Source organism: Oratosquilla oratoria, chromosome 15 (genome assembly GCF_046742065.1).
Source record: "Oratosquilla oratoria isolate Oo_2021 chromosome 15, ASM4674206v1, whole genome shotgun sequence".
In the NCBI taxonomy this organism is placed as follows: Eukaryota; Metazoa; Arthropoda; class Malacostraca; order Stomatopoda; family Squillidae; genus Oratosquilla; species Oratosquilla oratoria.
This window is the reverse complement of record NC_134791.1, coordinates 16,609,153-16,626,652: the sequence shown is the minus strand read 5'-3', so window position 1 is coordinate 16,626,652 and position 17,500 is coordinate 16,609,153. Positions and strand designations below refer to the sequence as shown.

The window sequence follows — 17,500 nt, the reverse complement described above, 5'->3', positions numbered from 1 at the left end:
ATGGTTGTGGGTCTGTTTTTTTTTTTTTCAGAAAGGATTTGATCTCAGCGAAGGTAACGTTGTATTGCGGGATGATGTCTTCAGACACTAAACTCACTCTCAGATTCTCTTTCCTTTTCCCCGAGTTCTTCCAATTACCAGACAATTCCATTCATTTGTGGGACGGAATTCGGGTTCCCCATTGCGGAATATGCCCTTGTGACCAACACTGGGGTCACGACCTTTGATGACCCTGCTCCGTCGTGGGTCCGGCATCCAGAATAGGATCGTTTGTCCACGGGGAGAACGTTGCTGGATGTCACAGCGGTGAGGGATTTAACAAGACCTTTTCCGCTTCGCTGTGGGAGGTATTGATTCGGGTGATCCTTGAGAGACGCCTGCCGTCCGCTGGAGGGGGAGGGCGGGGGGGAGGGCGGGAGACCCACGGAACCCGGGCCGCGCCCCCAAACTCGTCCGCTCACCGCCCCCGTGTGAATGGCCCATGTTACTACTTTCCCTCCTCTCCTTTGCTCTCCCTCGCTCTCTCTTCCTCTCCTTTGTTCTCTATGCTCTCCTTGCCCCACTCTTGTTCTCCCTAGGCTCCCTACTCTCCCTTGCTCTCCCTTGCTCTCTCTTGCTCTCTATGCTCTCCTTGCCCCACTCTTGTTCTCCCTAGGCTCCCTACTCTCCCTTGCTCTCCCTTGCTCTCCCTTGCTCTCTCTGCTCCCACCTTGCTCTCCCTTGCTCTCTATGCTCTCCTTTCCTCTCTATACTCTACCTGCCCCCTCTTGCTCTCCCTAGACTCCCTGCTCTCTTTTACTCTCCTTTGCTCTCCCTTGGTCTCCTTTGCTCTCTATGCTCTCCCTGTCCCCCTCTTGTTCTCCCTATGCTCCTGCTCTCTCTACTCTCCCTGCTCTCCCTTGCTCTTCCTTGCTCTCTATGCTCTTCCTGCTCCCCTTCTTGTTTTCCCTCCTCTCCCTTGCTCTCCCTTGCTCTTCCTTGCTCTCTGTGCTCTTCCTGCCCCCCTCTTGTTCTCCCTAGGCTCCCTTGCTCTTCTTTGCTCTCCCTTGCTCTCTATGCTCTCCCTTACTCTCTCTTGCTCTCTATGCTCTCCCTTGCTCTCTATGCTCTCTATGCTCTCCCTGTCCCCTTTTGTTCTCTCTCCTCTCCCTTGCTCTCTATGCTCTCCCTTCCTCCTCTTGTTCTCTCTAGGCTCTCAGCTCTCCCTCGCTCTTCCTTCCTCTTCTTTCCTCTTTCTTCATTCCTCTTCTCTTTGATCTCTTCTTTCGAGACCTCTTAGTTAATTTCATCCTTGCTCTTTATTGGCCTTCTCTCTCTTTGTCTCTTTCCTATTTTCACTCTTTATTCTAACTTCCATCTCTCCATTCCTTCCACTCATCTCCTCCCTCATCCACTTGTATATCCTCCACCTCCTCTACCTCTCTCCACTTCCTTATTTCTACCTCCACCACTTCCCTTCATCTACCTCCTATATCTTCCCTACCTCTTCTACTTCTACCTCTATACAATTCCATCCTCCACTATCTTACTCTTTTCACTCCATAATTCCTACCTCCACATTCCCATCCACCCTCTACCTCCTCTTCCACCTCCATCTCCTTCCCTTCACCTCCTCTGCCTCTTACATCTCTATCCCTCTACCTCTTCCATTGCCTCCTATATCTCTTACCTCTCTTTATTTCCCTTCTGATTCCTCTACCTCCTACTCTCTTTCCCTCTACCTCCTACTCTTTCTCTCTTTCTCCTCCAGCTCTTTCATCTTTCTTACTCTACTACCACTGCCTCCTTTACCTCCTTTCCTCATTACACTTACCTCCCTCATTCTCTTACCTCCTTTTCCCTCCTCTACGTCTTCTATCCTCCTTCTCTATCTTCTCTTCCTCTTCCACCCTCCCTCCCTCCCTCTTCCTCTACCTCCTTTACCTCCTACCTTCTCTATCTCCCCTACCTCCTCCATTTCCCTCCTCTCTTCCTTCGCTACTTCCCTCCTCTCTTCCTTCGCTACCTCCTCTAATCCTCTACCTCTTCCACCCTTCCTCCACCTTCTCTACTTCCTCTACTTCCACCCTCTCTACTTTCTTTATCTTCTCCACATCCACTACCCTTTCATCTCCCTCCCTCCACCTACCTCCCTTCTTCCACATCCTCTACCTCCTCTACCTCCACGTCTCTCCCTCCTCCCTCTCTACCTCCTCTTCTTCATCTACCTCTTCCACCTCCATGTCTCTCTCTCCTCCCTCTCTACCTCCTCCCTCTCTATCTCCTCTTCTTCATCTACCTCTTCCACCTCCACGTCTCTCCCTCCTCCCTCTCTCCCTTCTATACCTCCTCCACGTCTTCTTCCTCTTCCACCTTCCTCCGTACCTCCACCTCACCCAATCCCGTACGTCGAGTACACCTTTAACCTTACGGAGAGACGGGCGTCGGCTTCAAGCTCCCTGAATCCTTCAATTCGGTGACCCCCCACACACACCTGCGTTCTTTTGTCGCCAGGTGATTTTATTCAGCAGAAGAGCGAGGCCCGAGGGTATTGGACCAGGGGGGACTGTGTTCAGGTCGGGTCTGGACCTCAACTGAAGAGAAACGTATGGTGGTTTGTTATGAAGGATTATGTGGTATACGGCACCTTAAAGAATCGGCCTTCGCCAGTCGCGCTGTTTTTTTTTTTTTTCTTCTTTTTTTCTTTTCTTCTTTTTTCAGATTATGTCGTTCAGAACTCGAGAGCGTTTAGTTGCATTTCCTCTTCTTCTTCTTCTTCTTCTCCTCCTTCTCCTTTTCATTCTCATTCTTCTTCTTCTTCTTCTTCTTCTTCTTCTTCTTCTACTACTTCTTCTTTCTCTCTTCTTCTTCTTCTTTTTCTATATTTTCTTTTTTTTTTTAGGTTCTGTCGTTTATAACTCTAGACAGATGAATCACAATGGCAAAAGCCGACAAGACTGTGAGAATAAACACCTTGTGAGATCGAAACCTTTATTGGTACTACGTTTCGCTTGTTACAGCTTTTTCAAGTGAAAAAGCTGTAACAAGCGAAACGTAGTACCAATAAAGGTTTCGATCTCACAAGGTGTTTATTCTCACAACTCTAGACAGCTTTATTCTTCTGGGTGGTGGTTGAGGTTGAGGATGGACAAGGGAGAAAGGGTGGTTAATCCTAAAGAGTCAAAATACCTTGAACCATATCGATTAACCCCATCAGCACTGTGACAGACCTCAAAGTATTTACTCTCTGTGACGCTAGAGCCTTCTGTTTAGTCTTAGACTCTGTCCAGAGACATCCTCATGGTCTTCCTTCAGCTGACGAAAGACCTCTGGCTTGACCAAGGCGCTGTTGCCAACTAACAAGCTTCGTGATGCCCGAGGTTCTTCCCTGAATTGAATGAAATCGTCAGTCACGAAAGTCCCAAGTCACGCTATCACGATTCTCTTTCAAATGTTGTGACTTCGAAAAGCTGCAGGACGAATTCGACTACAGAATTCTAGACTTCACTAAGAACAACTCAACAAAGTGTCTAATATTCGTATTCTAGGTTTAATTTCTCTTAGTTCGTCATTCAGATTCTCAACATATGACGCAAAGGACATATGACATTTGGGGATTCGAAAAATAAAAAATGTAAACGAAGTCGTTTCTTCTCAAACGAACTCAGTTAAGTCGTGATAGTGTGACCGGGGCTTAAGCAGAACGAAATCTGTAAATGAAGTCACCAGTTTATGTAATAGGGGTGGTCAATGAAACACTGATTATGAATAAATTAGTAATTGCACAGCACTGCAAAGACAATACGTGCGCTCACGTTGGGGACGAGACCAAGACTAACCGAAACCAAGCTTAATTAGCGCGGGAAAACATACACAATTCATCTTAGTTCTCCTACAAAAATGCGCAAACAAATATACAATAACAATAATAAAATCAATATACAATAATAAATATACAATACTACAAGTACGTATGTATAATATAGAGACGAGACCAAGCCTAACCGAAGCCAAACTTAATTAGCGCGGAAAAACATACACACTTCGTCTTGGTTCTCCTGCATAAATGCGCAAATAAATATGCAATGGCAATAATAAAATCAACATACAATAATAGATATACAATACTACAAGTACGTATGTATAATATATAGACGAGACCAAGAATAACTAACACCAAGCTTACTTAGCGCGGGAAAAACATACACAATTCGTCTTGGTTCTCCTGCAAAAAGGCGCAAATGAATATACAATGACATTAATAAAAGCAGTATACAATAATAGATACACAATACTACAAGTACGTGTGTATAATATACAAGGAATGTTCAACGCTACCATTACATTCTTTATGTTGGACTTTGAGTTTCTTCCCTTCAACTGAACAAAATCGTTTGGGTAGCCTAGACCTCGAAAATCCCTTCTATACAACAAAACACACTATACACGTTTATCCTTTATCTTTAAGGTGTTTGGAGCCTTTTAAAGAGGCTGTATCCCTCTTAAAGGGGGTGGATCCCTCTTTTGGTGGTTGGATTCTTTTTTAGGGGATTCGGATCCTTTAAGAGGAATCAAATCCCATTAAAAAGGATCTAATCCCACTGAGAATGATCCAATCCCATTTTCAGAATCCAATCCCCAATTAAAAGATAAAGTAATAAATCACGCCAGGAGACGCTTATTGTCGACCGATGCCGTCATCTGTACCCTATGTTCTAGGACAGCCAAAAATACATATAGTAGACATCAGGACTCGAACCGGGGCCTCAGTTTTGCGTAACAAGATCGAGGACCAACGCAACGCATGGAAGACTTTTGAGGATTTTAGTTCTGTCAGTCGCCAGGTGATTTTATTCAGACTTGAAGAACTTTTGGGTTTGATAACTGTTTATTCCGTTTGTCTTCAGACGATTTTATTCAAATGGAGGTAAACCCTCCCGTCTCCTCCAGTTACCCAAAGGTTAAAGTTAATTTTGAATGTTAACCTGTGAAAGACGCAAACAAGTAATAACTTCTTCAGCCCGTTGATGTTATTCGTTTATTTATTTATTCATTCACCTGTCTATCTATTCATTCACTTATTCATTTATCTATCTTGCAAAGAAATCACAAAACACACGTGATGAACTATTTTTGCAGGAATCACCGGGGAATTGAAAAAACTGATACCGAACGTTTTCGTGTATTAAGACTATTTGAAAATGTCTTAATAGACGAAAACGTTCGGTACCTGTTTTTTCAATTTCCTGGTGGTTTCTGCAAAAAAAATATATCTATTCGTTGTTCATTTATCTGTTTGTTTATTTGTTTTTTCTATTTGTTTATTCATTCGTACGTCACCGTATTGACGGGATTCATAGGAATATGCCTAAGCGCAAACTGAGACGCAGGCAAACCAGGCAACGCAGGCGAGGCAGGACAGGGCAAAGGCAGACTTTCTGCTGCTGAACTGAAGTACAGTTTGAACTTCTCTTTCACTTGAAATGCTGAGGCAGTGCAACCTATTAGCATTTTAAGTAAAAGAGTTCAAACTGTACTTCAATTCAGCAACAAGAAGTCCGCCTTTGCTCTGTGCTGCGTGGCCTGCGTGGCCTGCGTGTCCTGCGTCTCAGTTTGAGTTTACGTTTATCTTTGATTCGTCCCATAATGGGAGACCTCCCCACTCTCTGCCTTCAGATGAATAAAATCGCGTGACGACACTTCTGGACTCTCACAGGTGTCCCAGAGTCTGAGTCAACAGTCTCGTGTGGTCTTCGCCTGAATAACGCTTCTCAAGTACGTCATTAACGTTGACGCTAAACTCTGAAAGACGTAACCAGCTTTAATGTTAAAACTGCGTTAGGCATAGCCTGGACAACGTTTCTCAAGTACGTCATTAACGTTGACGCTAAACTCTGAAAGACGTAACCAGCTTTAATGTTAAAACTGCGTTAGGCATAGCCTGGACAGCGTTTCTCAAGTGCGTCAATGACTTTGACGTTAAACTTTGAAAGACGTAACCAGCTTTAATGTTAAAACTGCGTTAGGCATAGACTGGACAGCGTTTCTCAAGTGCGTCAATGACTTTGACGCTAAACTCTGAAAGACGTAACCAGCTTTAATGTTAAAACCGCGTTAGGCATAGCCTGCACCTTTAACCACGAAAGCCATAAGAAGGGCATCTTTAACCACCAATGCTCAGGGTCCCTCATCTTTAACTCTTTTGAACGCGTCGTGTCCTCTTCAGGTGTTTAAAATCATTTGGCGCCAGTGTGAACCAATGTCACGGATGGACTGTTGCGGTCAAAGACAGTCCTTACAATACTTGGACTCTGTTGAGCTAAATACATGACAGTCTTCGACTGTTGCGGTCAAAGAATCAGTCCTTACGATACGTGAACTCTGTTGAGCCAAATACAAGACAATTTTATTCTGTCCAGAAAAGAATATAATATGTGGAAGGGTGGTGAGCTAAACACAGAGAACAGTTGGAGTTTTATTCATTGAAGTTTCGTCCTTACCAGGACATTCTCATATATATATATATATATATATATATATATATATATATATATATATATATATATATATACATCCGTACTAATAAAACACGGACAATCCAAAAAGTTTTTCCCACATAAATCTATAGGTGGGTTTGAGAACCGCCATTGGCTTCTAAGAGACAGCATCAAAACAACTGTTATCTTTAATCAATCATCTTTGATTATTATCGCCATTTTTATTATCATTTAATTATTATCATTTAACTCATTATCTTATATAATATATTACCAATTTAATACTGACAATCATTATTGATTATTATTATTGTGATCAATATTTTTAGATGAAAATAAACTCTCCTGCTGGGATTCGAACCCTCACCAGAGCGGCTTGCTTCGTAGAAGGCGAAGATCGTACCGTCACGCCACCACGATCTTCGCCTTCTACGAAGCAAGCCGCTCTGGCGAGGGTTCGAATCCCAGCAGGAGAGTTTATTTACAAATGTGAATATGACACAAACATTTTTAGATGACGCAATGTGTGCTCCCAGACGCTGGGTCCGAGAGACCTTGAAACCTCGGTATAAGATCACGGTGGACATTTCTGTATACACTAAGAAGACCCACCACGAAGCTGAGAACAAGCACGAGGTCGAGGGCACGTACAGTCACTCAAAGAAGTTCGTGTGAGTCTGACTAAGGCTCCTTTTACACGTATCGACCTCTCGCCGTCCACAACACGACGTCGTATTCTCAAATAACCATGTGTGTCTATGGACGATATCAGACGTGGTCGTGGTCGTGTGAAAGCGTCTACAGACACCTATGGTTATTTGAGAGCACGACGTCGTGTCGTGGACGGCGCACGGCGAAAAGTCGATGCGTGTGAAAGTAGCCTAATACGTGTGTATGTCAAACGTAAGCACTCTATAAGATAAATGATAAGTATCAGTATAAGCACAAAAGTATAAGTACAGTTGTAAGTATAAATATATTGTTGTTGTTATGGACTGAATTTTAGCATTGCTTCTATCCCAATGGACAATCTCGCGCAGCTGTCGTGGATTAGTTTATGTTTCACAGGTTAGTTTAGATAGTCAAGGGTATTTGTGGTTTAGTTAATCTTAGTTAATCGTAGGAAGGTGTGGAGCGATGTCAGAGGCGTTGATGTTTTGTCCCTCAAGATTTGGTGTAAAAGCAATAATTCCTCGACGATTTTTCTCTATTCCTCTCTATTTTGATATTTTTCTTCTTCCACCAATTGCAGATCTCCACCTCCTCTTTCCAGCTCTTCCCCTATACCGTCAATCCATCTATTTCTGGGTCTACTTCCCGGTCTTCTTGTGTCTTTTTTTCTATCTTCTTATCTCTTTCTGGGAGGCTGTTTGTTGCGGAGGAACAACCCCAATCTCTGTGTTTAAGCATACGGGATAACAACATTTAAAAGTCGCCAGGATAAATAGTTGGACTCTAATCCGCAAATAGAATATTATCCCTTGCAATAAAAGATCTGACAGCCCGGCATTTAATTGTAATTGGATAGAATAGTGGTAGCAGTAGTGTTAGTTCATCTTCTATCGCCTAGTTGGCCTATTTTCTTAACCCATTCAACTCCGATGACAAGATGTCTTGTCATTTGGTCAAATAAAACAAAAAATCATAATAAAACAACAAAATGTTTGATGATCAAACAGCACCAGAAAAATATGACGTCATCAGTCCTCCTCGAGGAGGAGGACTGATGACGTCATATTTTTCTGGTGCTGTTTGATCATCAAACATTTTGTTGTTTTATTATGATTTTTTGTTTTATTTGACCAAATGACAAGACATCTTGTCATCCGAGTTGAATGGGTTAATTGTAGCTTAGTATAGTAAACACAAACAGCCTCGTTAGGGCCAGTAGGCCTGCTGTTGTTTGTTCTTCCTTTGTGTTTCTTTGTGTCTTCTTCATTACTTCTCAACATTTGTGTGGTTCCTCTGTATGTTTCTCCCAAATCCCAGCCCGTCAATAAAAGTAAAAAATAAATAAATAAAATGTTAATGAAGAGAAATCCTTTGCTTTATCACAAAGTTGACAATTATGATTATGTTCTACCAGGACAGAGTGGTGGAAATTATTTTCTATATTCAAATTCCTCACGTTATATAGATGTGTATAATTTGTAACAGCAGGGCACCCCCATCAATTCTTGTCACACACCCCCAGGTTGAGAATCACTGGTGTAGAGTCTGTAAGTATAAATATTGTCATGAATAAATAAAAAGGTCACATGCTTGGCGAATAGCTTGGCGACAACCATAGTGGACAAATAAGTGTCCATTTTACGGATTATCACTACCAACTGCCAATCAATTAATCAATCAATCAATTATTCAATCAGCCGTCTTGAGTCCACTGCTGAGTAAAGGCGTCTTCCATAGCATTCCATGACTCACACGACTGCGCCAACCTCTGCCACGCTACTCCTGTAAACTTCTCTATCTTGTCTCTCCACTTTCTGTCTGGTCTCCCTCTTCCACGCTTCCAATCTCACGGCGTCCATTCAGTAACACACTTGCTCTATCGTTCATCAGTCGTTCGCGTTAACTTACCTGCCCAATTCCACTTCCTCTCCCCTCCCCCCTAACAACTGCCCTACTCTATATATTTTATTCAGTTGAAGGGACCTCAGCATTTGAGTCTTTCACCGGACGAAGATTTCAGTCAGCTCGTGGTCGCCCCGATCGTGAAAGGGAACAGTCACCTGATACCTGGTTCGAACGAAGTACCTGGTTCACGAAACCGAACCCAGGTTTCGAATGTTCTCGAACTTTGTATCGAGAGGTCTGTGTATCCGGTCACCTGTTTCTTGTAGGACTGAGAGAAAAGGACCCAGAGCTGAATGGATTCGTCTGTCGCCAATGGAAAAGAAACGAAATAATAATCAAATAAAAATGAAAATATTCTCACAAGATCCGCTTTATAAAAAAAGGTTTCCTTACCTACTCTGGCAAACGTGAAGAGAAAAAAATATACACGATGTAACAACACATTCACACATTATTTTGCAATAAACAAAATTGCCTGACTCAATTATATATATAAGTTATAGACACCAAATCCTTTAATATATTGGCGCGCTGTATAGACTTTCTTGTACCAAACATAAAGATATTTTACTTAATTTGGGGATGAAATTCTCAAAATAGGTTGACGATCAATCCTCATTAGATTCAGACTTGGATTCCCCACTGCTCAGCTCCTTAATAAAATAATTCAACATTTATCATAATAAAGACTACATGGTAAGTCTTGCTATATTGACTTCCACCTCAAATAACATGAAACAGCATCGCCTGACAAAGACTACAGGATCAATCTTGGTATTATGACGTCATCTGGCATTCACTCTATCATCTACCATGTAGAGTCTACTACAGAACAGAAGCCTCCCTCAACATCTACCATGAGCCTTACAACTGTACTAGCTTCTTTAGTTATCTACAAAATCTAAACATAGATGTTCATTTCGATCATTTTTATGACAGTCGCATGCAGGATTCGAACCTACTGCTATCAGCCTCTCATAGATGTTCATATTTAATTCTCTCGTTGTCTCGATTAAATTTATTCAGTGTCTGCAGATAATTGTGGGGTATTCGCCTCTGTATTCTGTTTATTTTTTTTTCTATTTTCTCATTTTCTAGGAGTACCTCGTAAAGGACTTGATATTCATTTCGTAATAAATTAATTGCGTGGTCATTACTAAGGTCTTATGGGTTTCCTTTCTTGTAAAGTAAAATCATGACAGAACTGTACCATGACTCAGGGGTCATTTCCTTATGTATACAAGCAGCATTTAATTGAGATGTGCTACAAATTATTAGCTTCTGTCCCTGCGTCTTGTAGATCTATCCATCTGCCATATTTCTCAGGTGTTATATGTATATACAAATACACACACACATGCACATATAGTTATATGTATATATAGATATACATGCACACATATATTATATATATATATATATATATATATGTGTGTGCGTGTGTGTGTGTGTGTGTGTTTGTGTGTTTATGTATGTATGTATGTATGTGTGTGTGTGAGAGTGTATATATAAAACACATTCATACGTAGACAGATACGTATATAAGTAATTGAAAAATTGAAACAAAATAATGAATAGATACATAAATGAATACTACTGTCACTCCTGGTACAATTGCTGATGACGAAAATATATGGGATTATAGACAAACTAGTTGTGTGTTTTTTCGGACCTCATCGTGGGCGTGTACACGTTAATCCTTTCAAACGTCCCTCTTTAATTCTTTATTTCATCTATTTATTTGATTAATTCTTTATCTATTTATCTATCTATTTATCTATTGAAAGCAGGCTTCCCCTGAAGATTTTTTTTTTTTTTTTTTTTTTTTTTTTTTTTTTTTTTTTTTTTTTTTTTTTTTTTTTTTTTTTTTTTTTTTTTTTTTTTTTTTTTTTTTTTTTTTTTACAGGTGATGGGGGGGAGGGGAACGTACTTCGGCCTGAAGAAGAGGTCTTCTCAATCAGACCATCTCCCCCCCCACCCCGTCTAGACCGAATTTTACGCCCCACCCCCTTGCCCTCTTCTGGATAAGTCCATCTATCCTTAACTGAAACAACAGTCGAAGGGCACGTCACCGGGCTGAGGGGATTCAGTCAATATCAACAACAAAAAATACAAGAGTAGTGTCCTTGTTTTTCCTCCATTTTTTCCTTTATTTGTTTTTCTCCCTTCCACTCTGGATCTTTTTGTTTGTTTGTTTGTTTTTATCACGCCTGGTCTCCGAGTGGCTGAAAAAAATGTGGTTGTGACAGCTCACTTTAGGCATTTCAGTCATGAAATGAATGATTGGTAGTTTAGGTAAGTTGCATGGTTGATCGTGAGTCTCCTTGGCTAAATAAATTAAAAAAAAAAAAAAAAAGGACACTTAGCATCAGCAAAGAAAATAGTTAAGAACCACACGGACAAATTGACGTATCATTGTTCTGCTGATAGACAAAAGAACAGAAATTGATTGTGGATTAGTTCAACTTAACGTTTATACGTAAAGAAAACGTTCCTGAATCGTGGTATAGTCACAAACAAGAGTTTTGACCCACGATATAGTTCTTACAACGTCAATATAATTTTTTTTTTTTCGAATGCGTGATATACTTTCCTGTGTTGGGTAATTTTTTTAATAGAAGATATATCGAACAACCGAAAAAAAATGTTGGGTAATTTTCTTTAATAGAAGATATATCTAGCAATCGAAAAAAAAAATCTTATTGACATTGTAAAAACTAGCGGGCTCCATACTTTCTGTATATTGTAACAGCGATTTTATTTTGTAGAAAGGAAGATCAGAATAATCTTAGTATTGATCGACCAGTGAGGTTGCAACCAAGTGTATTCGTATATTATTTTCTTTGATCTTTACAAATAGAGTAGGCCAACTTTCAAATGAAAACAAGACTACCTGTGTATTGCAGATATCCCAGCCATAAGCCGATTATAATTAATCTTCGTATCAATTATTTTTTTTTTATAGTATTCCTTCCTTCCTCTTCTTTGTCTTTCTTCTTTCTTTTTGTTCTTTTTTTCTTCTTTTTCTTCTTCTTCATCCTCTTTCTTCTTCTTCGTCTTCTTTTTTCTTCTTCATCCGATTCTTTCTTTCTTTCTTCTTCTTCGTCTTTCTTCTTTTTTCTTCTTCATCCGATTCTTTCTTTCTTTCTTCTTCTTCGTCTTTCTTCTCTCTTTCTTCTTCTTCTCTTTATAATTTCTTCTTCTTCTTCTTCTTCTTCTTCTTCTTCTTCTTCTTCTTCTTCTTCTTCTTCTTCTTCTTCTTCTTCTTCTTCTTCTTCTTCTTCTTCTTCTTCTTCTTCTTCTTCTTCTTCTTCTTCTTCTTCTTCTTCTTCTTCTCCTCCTCCTCCTCCTCCTCACCAGTTCTTCATTTCATTTTTCTTCCTCTTTTTCACCTTCTTCCATTTTTCCCTCCCATTGTAATCTTGCAGAGCCTTTCATTACAATGTTTTTAGGCCCCACGGTGCAGCCGGCGACAATTGTCCATCGGGGGCGCTTTCAGGACCCGGCAGCGGCTCCGTCCGGTCGCTCCGCCTTCCAATCACAACGGAAGTAAACAAAGAATGGACGGCGGGGTCCGCGGGAAGGAATGTAAGGTTGTATTGCAAAGGATTCCAATAAACCAGGCTGGAATCGAAGAGTTCCAGGGTTCCAGGGTTCCAGGGTTCCAGGAAGGGTCAGGGGAGGGATTAGGGCCAAAGATTTTCAGATTATCATTTGTCTTTGTTTATTATGATCTGTTTGATACTCGTTTATTATTAGTTATATGTCAGTTTATTATTATTTACTATTTACCTGTTTGTTTATCATTTAACTATACCTATGCATCTATTTATTTTATTTATTATTATTTACATTATTATAGTTTTTATTTATTCATTTATTTGTTTATTTACCATTACTATATTTTTTTCGCATCCGACCTAGATATGGACCAAAAGGTCTCCTGTCGGCATGCTCCGGCTTTGTAATCCTTTGTAATATACTAAGGTCCTTTTTCTCCCTTATAAGGGAGGTAGCCAAATCAAAGACATGTACACACACTCCCACCCATTCCTGTCCCATCCACCAGCCATCGTTTCCCTCCCATTTAAGCTTCTTGTGGATCAAGGATCATCCTTATCCACTGCCCGAGTTGGAAGTATTTTTAGACTCAAATTAATGAAACACAGATCTTTCTATAAACTGTAATCGTGCGGGTTCTGCACTCTATATATTCTTCAGGGCGTCACGTTTATTTTGAGTAGTGGTGGTGGTGGTAGTGGTGGTGGTGGTGGTGGTGGTGGTGGTGGAGTGAGAGGTAGTGATTATAACCAATGACCCGATCATTAATTATTTTGACAAAATGGCGCATTTTTCCAGATTTTTTCGCCCCGACCAAGGCCACGCGATTTTATAGAGCAGAAAATCAAACTAAGGGCAAAAGTTTATCTCAAATTGAATCATTTCGTTTAGAATCATTTCGTTTTAGAGCTGGTGTGAAAAAAAATCGAAAATGATATATAAGAAAAATACATAATATGCGATAATATTCATACAAACGTACGACAGTAAACGATAATATATATATATATATACATATATATATATATATATATATATATATATATATATATATAGAGGAAGTATGTATATTCGTGTGGGTATACATGTTAATATATACTTTTAACATAGCCAATACCAACATCTGAGGTACAAGTCATAATTACTGAGAAGGTCCCATGTATCCATAACACGAATGTCACTTTGCATATATCAGTCTGCGACATACTAAGGTCATTGGTCAACCTTAACCCGAGGGCAACTTTAAGAATTTCATACTGGTTGACATCACGTGTTTCTAGGCAGCAGAGGAAAGGTCTGCCAAGGATTTTTTATTTATTTATTTATTTATTTATTTATTTATTTATTTATTTATTTATTTATTTTTTTTTTTTTTTTTTTTTTTTTTTTTTTTTTTTTTTTTTACTTTTCGCGAATTTTGTCCTTCCTGGTGCCATGACCATCCGGTCGTCACGGAAGAGGCGTGCGACAGTACATAGCAGTTAATCATCTCTTGCGAAACTTAGACCATTTCATTTAACAGAGGGATGGGAATGGTTCGAAATGATACTGAAAATATTCTATTTCCCCTTCGGGGGCTCCCCTTACCTGAATAGAATTGTTGTCACGGGAAACGGATCAGAAGCCAGTTAGGTCAGTGCAACAGAAGCTAAAAGAAATAAATACAAAGTACACCGCCATGGGTTATCACATTAGGCGTTTTTACCTTCGACATCCTACCTCTATTTGAGTAACTAGAATATGACTTTGCCTACAGAAATCTAGACTCCTTTAAGAACATTTCAAAAGTATGTCTAAAATTCGTATAGGTTTATAATCTCTTGGTTCATTATTCATCTTTGCTCTATGTGACGGAAAGGTAATTTGATACTTGGAGATTTGAAAATTTGAATATTGTAACCGAAGTCGTTTTTACTCTAACGAACTCTCAACGGTCGACGTTGGTGAAGCCCGTGGAAGCCCAGTGTGGTGACCCTTTAGGAGTGGAAGAGAGGAAGAGAGGGAGAGGAGAGATGGAGGATAGGAGGAGGTAGGAAGAAGTAAAAGGATGAAGAAAAACAGGCGGGAAGGAAACGTTGTAGAGGATGAAACGAAGGAAAGAGAGAAAGATGTAGGAAGAAGAAGAGAGGAATGAGGACAAGGAGGAAGTAAACAGAGGAGAGATGAAGGAGGAAGGAGAGTTAAGAAGGAAGGGGAAAAAGATAAATCGAAAATTATTTTTATCACTTTTTGACACAAACCTTCCCGCAGCCGAAGAAAATGGGATTAAATCTGAGGAATAGCGAGTTAAGAATGAAGAGGTATTGAAGAGACCAAGAGTGAGAAGCCTGAGACCAAGAGTGAGAAGAAGCCTGATAAGAGATATAAGAAGGAGAAAAACTAAAATTTTCTGGGACACGTCTTTAGAGGTGGAGAATTAAAGAGAGACTGTTTACTTGCAAGAGTGGAAGGGAAGAGAGGAAGAGGAAGACCGAGGATAGAATTCACGAACAGACTCGTAAACTTCGTTGAAGGAAATCACACTGCGCGCGGAAGACAGGGGAAGTTGGCACTGCATGATCAACGATGTGACATGAAAGCCACTTCGGTAAGCGAACTGAATGAAATGCCCTTGCGATAACAGATAAAGAAATCTACAGGGTACTTCCCTAAAGCGTACGGGTCCATCAAGTTAGTCCGTCTGTAGTCTAAAGGTACGTTTTGCTCGGTCCAATGATTATAGCCAATGGCTGGTGACGCTCATCTTACTACCTGGCATCATATTTGAGTAAGCGCGTTGGTTGCAGGTTCGGTTAATTAAATGATCAGTCTCGTACTTTGCAGCTGGAAGCAAAACAGCCCCATTCAAAAACAAAGAATTAGTGCTTTAGATAATCGTTCGGCGATCATCGTTGAGCCATGAACGATCATAGTTGAAGTGTTGACCGGGTTGAAGGGATGAATGTCTCGGCTTCTGTTGTGACACAGTTCTGCTTCTCGCGGGGATCCACGTGGCATGACGTCACCGTATTGAAGGTATCAAGGAGGAGGAGGAGGAGGAGGAAGGAGGAGGTCCTCGCGACTCGAGATCCTCGAGCTTTAAGCCTAAAGAGCTATGACCACTCGATGCCGGGCGCCCCCGCCCCGGCATTAAAGGTGACGTCTGGAGGACCTTCAGGACTTCCACTCACCCTAGACGCCCGGACTTCCGACTCCAGGACTTCCGAATCCCACCTCCCTCCTCCTCCCAGCTCCTCCCTCCTCACCTCCTTTCGTCTTCTTCCTCCGTTTTTCCTTTTCTTCTGTCTCTCTCTCTTTCTCTCTCTCTCTCTCTCTCTCTCTCTCTCTCTCCCTGCTTCCAGCTTCTTCTCCTTCTCTAAACCCTTCTTCAGTCTTCTGTTTCTCTTCCTTACAAAGGATTGCAAAGGAGGAGCGTACAGACAGGAGACCTTTTGGTCCATAACTAGGTCGGATGCGACCTTTTTCTTCTTCCTTCCTCAGTATTTTTCTTCTTCGTCCTTCCCTCCTTCCAGCACCCTCTTTCTTCCCTCTTCCTTCCTCCTCAGTCCTTATTTTCTTCTTCCTTCCCTATTCCCAGCTTCCTCTCCCCTCTCTTCCTCCCTTCTCAGTTTTTTTTTTCTTCTTCTTCTTTTCCTCCTTCCGGCTCTCTCCTCCTTCCTCCTTCCTCCTCAGTCCTTTTTTCTCTCCATCTTCCCTTCCAGCGCGTAACTTATTACAAATTTTCCACAGTCTACTGGAACCTTCCAGTAAAACCTGACATGATATCCTACAAAGCTTTATCTTCCTGTAGGCTGTTCCAGGCCTTCCACAACCTACTGGAGCTTCCACAACCTACTGTAAGCTTCCAGCACAGCCTCCCCAAGCTCTTATGACTCTCAAAGCCTACCACAACCTTACGCAACCTTTCGCAACATCTTCATAATTTTCTAAGCCTTCATAACCTTTCGTTAGTCAAAAAAAAAAAAAAATCTTAAAGATGATGACGCTCATAAACGCGTCGTTCAAAAAAGGGTCATCGACTTCTTGAAGACCGGATTTTTTTTTTTCAAGTTATTCGTCTGTCGTTAGCCAGAATAAAGTTCTCTAATATGAAGGCCCTCATCAACGATTATCTACTAAAGCAACCGTCACACACTCAAGATTTTAGTCAAATGTTGTGAATTTGAAAAGCTGGAAGACGACTTCGCCTTCAATATTCTAGACTTCGCCATGGACAATTCATCAAAATATCTAACATTCGTATGGGTTTAACATCTCTTAGTTCGTCATTCAGATTCTCAATATATGACGCAAAGGTGATTTGACATTTAGAGATTCGAAAAAAAAAAAAAAATTGTAACCCAAGCCATTCCCACTCAAACGAACTCGCTTGACTCCCGCCAAGCGATTTTATTCAGCTCAGGGAAACTATATCATCAGCGATAGAGTTCATTTTTTTTTGCTTTCTACAACTTGACATAACCATTTTTTAGCTGGGATTTTTTTTTTTTCTTTTTTTTTTTTTTCTTTTTTTTTTACCGTGACCTTTGGTGTCGTCAGAGCTATTAGCCACAACCTTCAGGTTGTTGCTGCAACCTGGAATCGGTCACAACCTTTCAATAATAATTATTTCTACAACCTTATACAACATTGTTCAAAATCCTGTTATCCTTCTACAATATTCCTGAACGCATATGGACTTCTACAACTTTATACCTCTCACAACCCTCTACAGTCTTGCTTGACCTTCTACAACTTTCTACAACCTCCTGCAAGCTTCTACAACTTTCTACAACCTCCTGCAAGCTTCTACAACTTTCTACAACCTCCTGCAAGCTTCTACAACTCTTCACATCCCTATCTGGCTTTTCACAACTTTCTAAAATCCTCTACAGTGTTTTCCTGAT

The 17,500-nt window shown here is 40.7% G+C and overlaps 1 protein-coding gene across 6 annotated transcripts in view; it reads left to right on the top strand.

Moving 5' to 3' along the window:
• LOC143033319 (1-phosphatidylinositol 4,5-bisphosphate phosphodiesterase-like) overlaps nucleotides 1-17,500 on the top strand; it is a 279,603-nt gene that overhangs the window by 160,263 nt on the left and 101,840 nt on the right. The window lies entirely within an intron of this gene.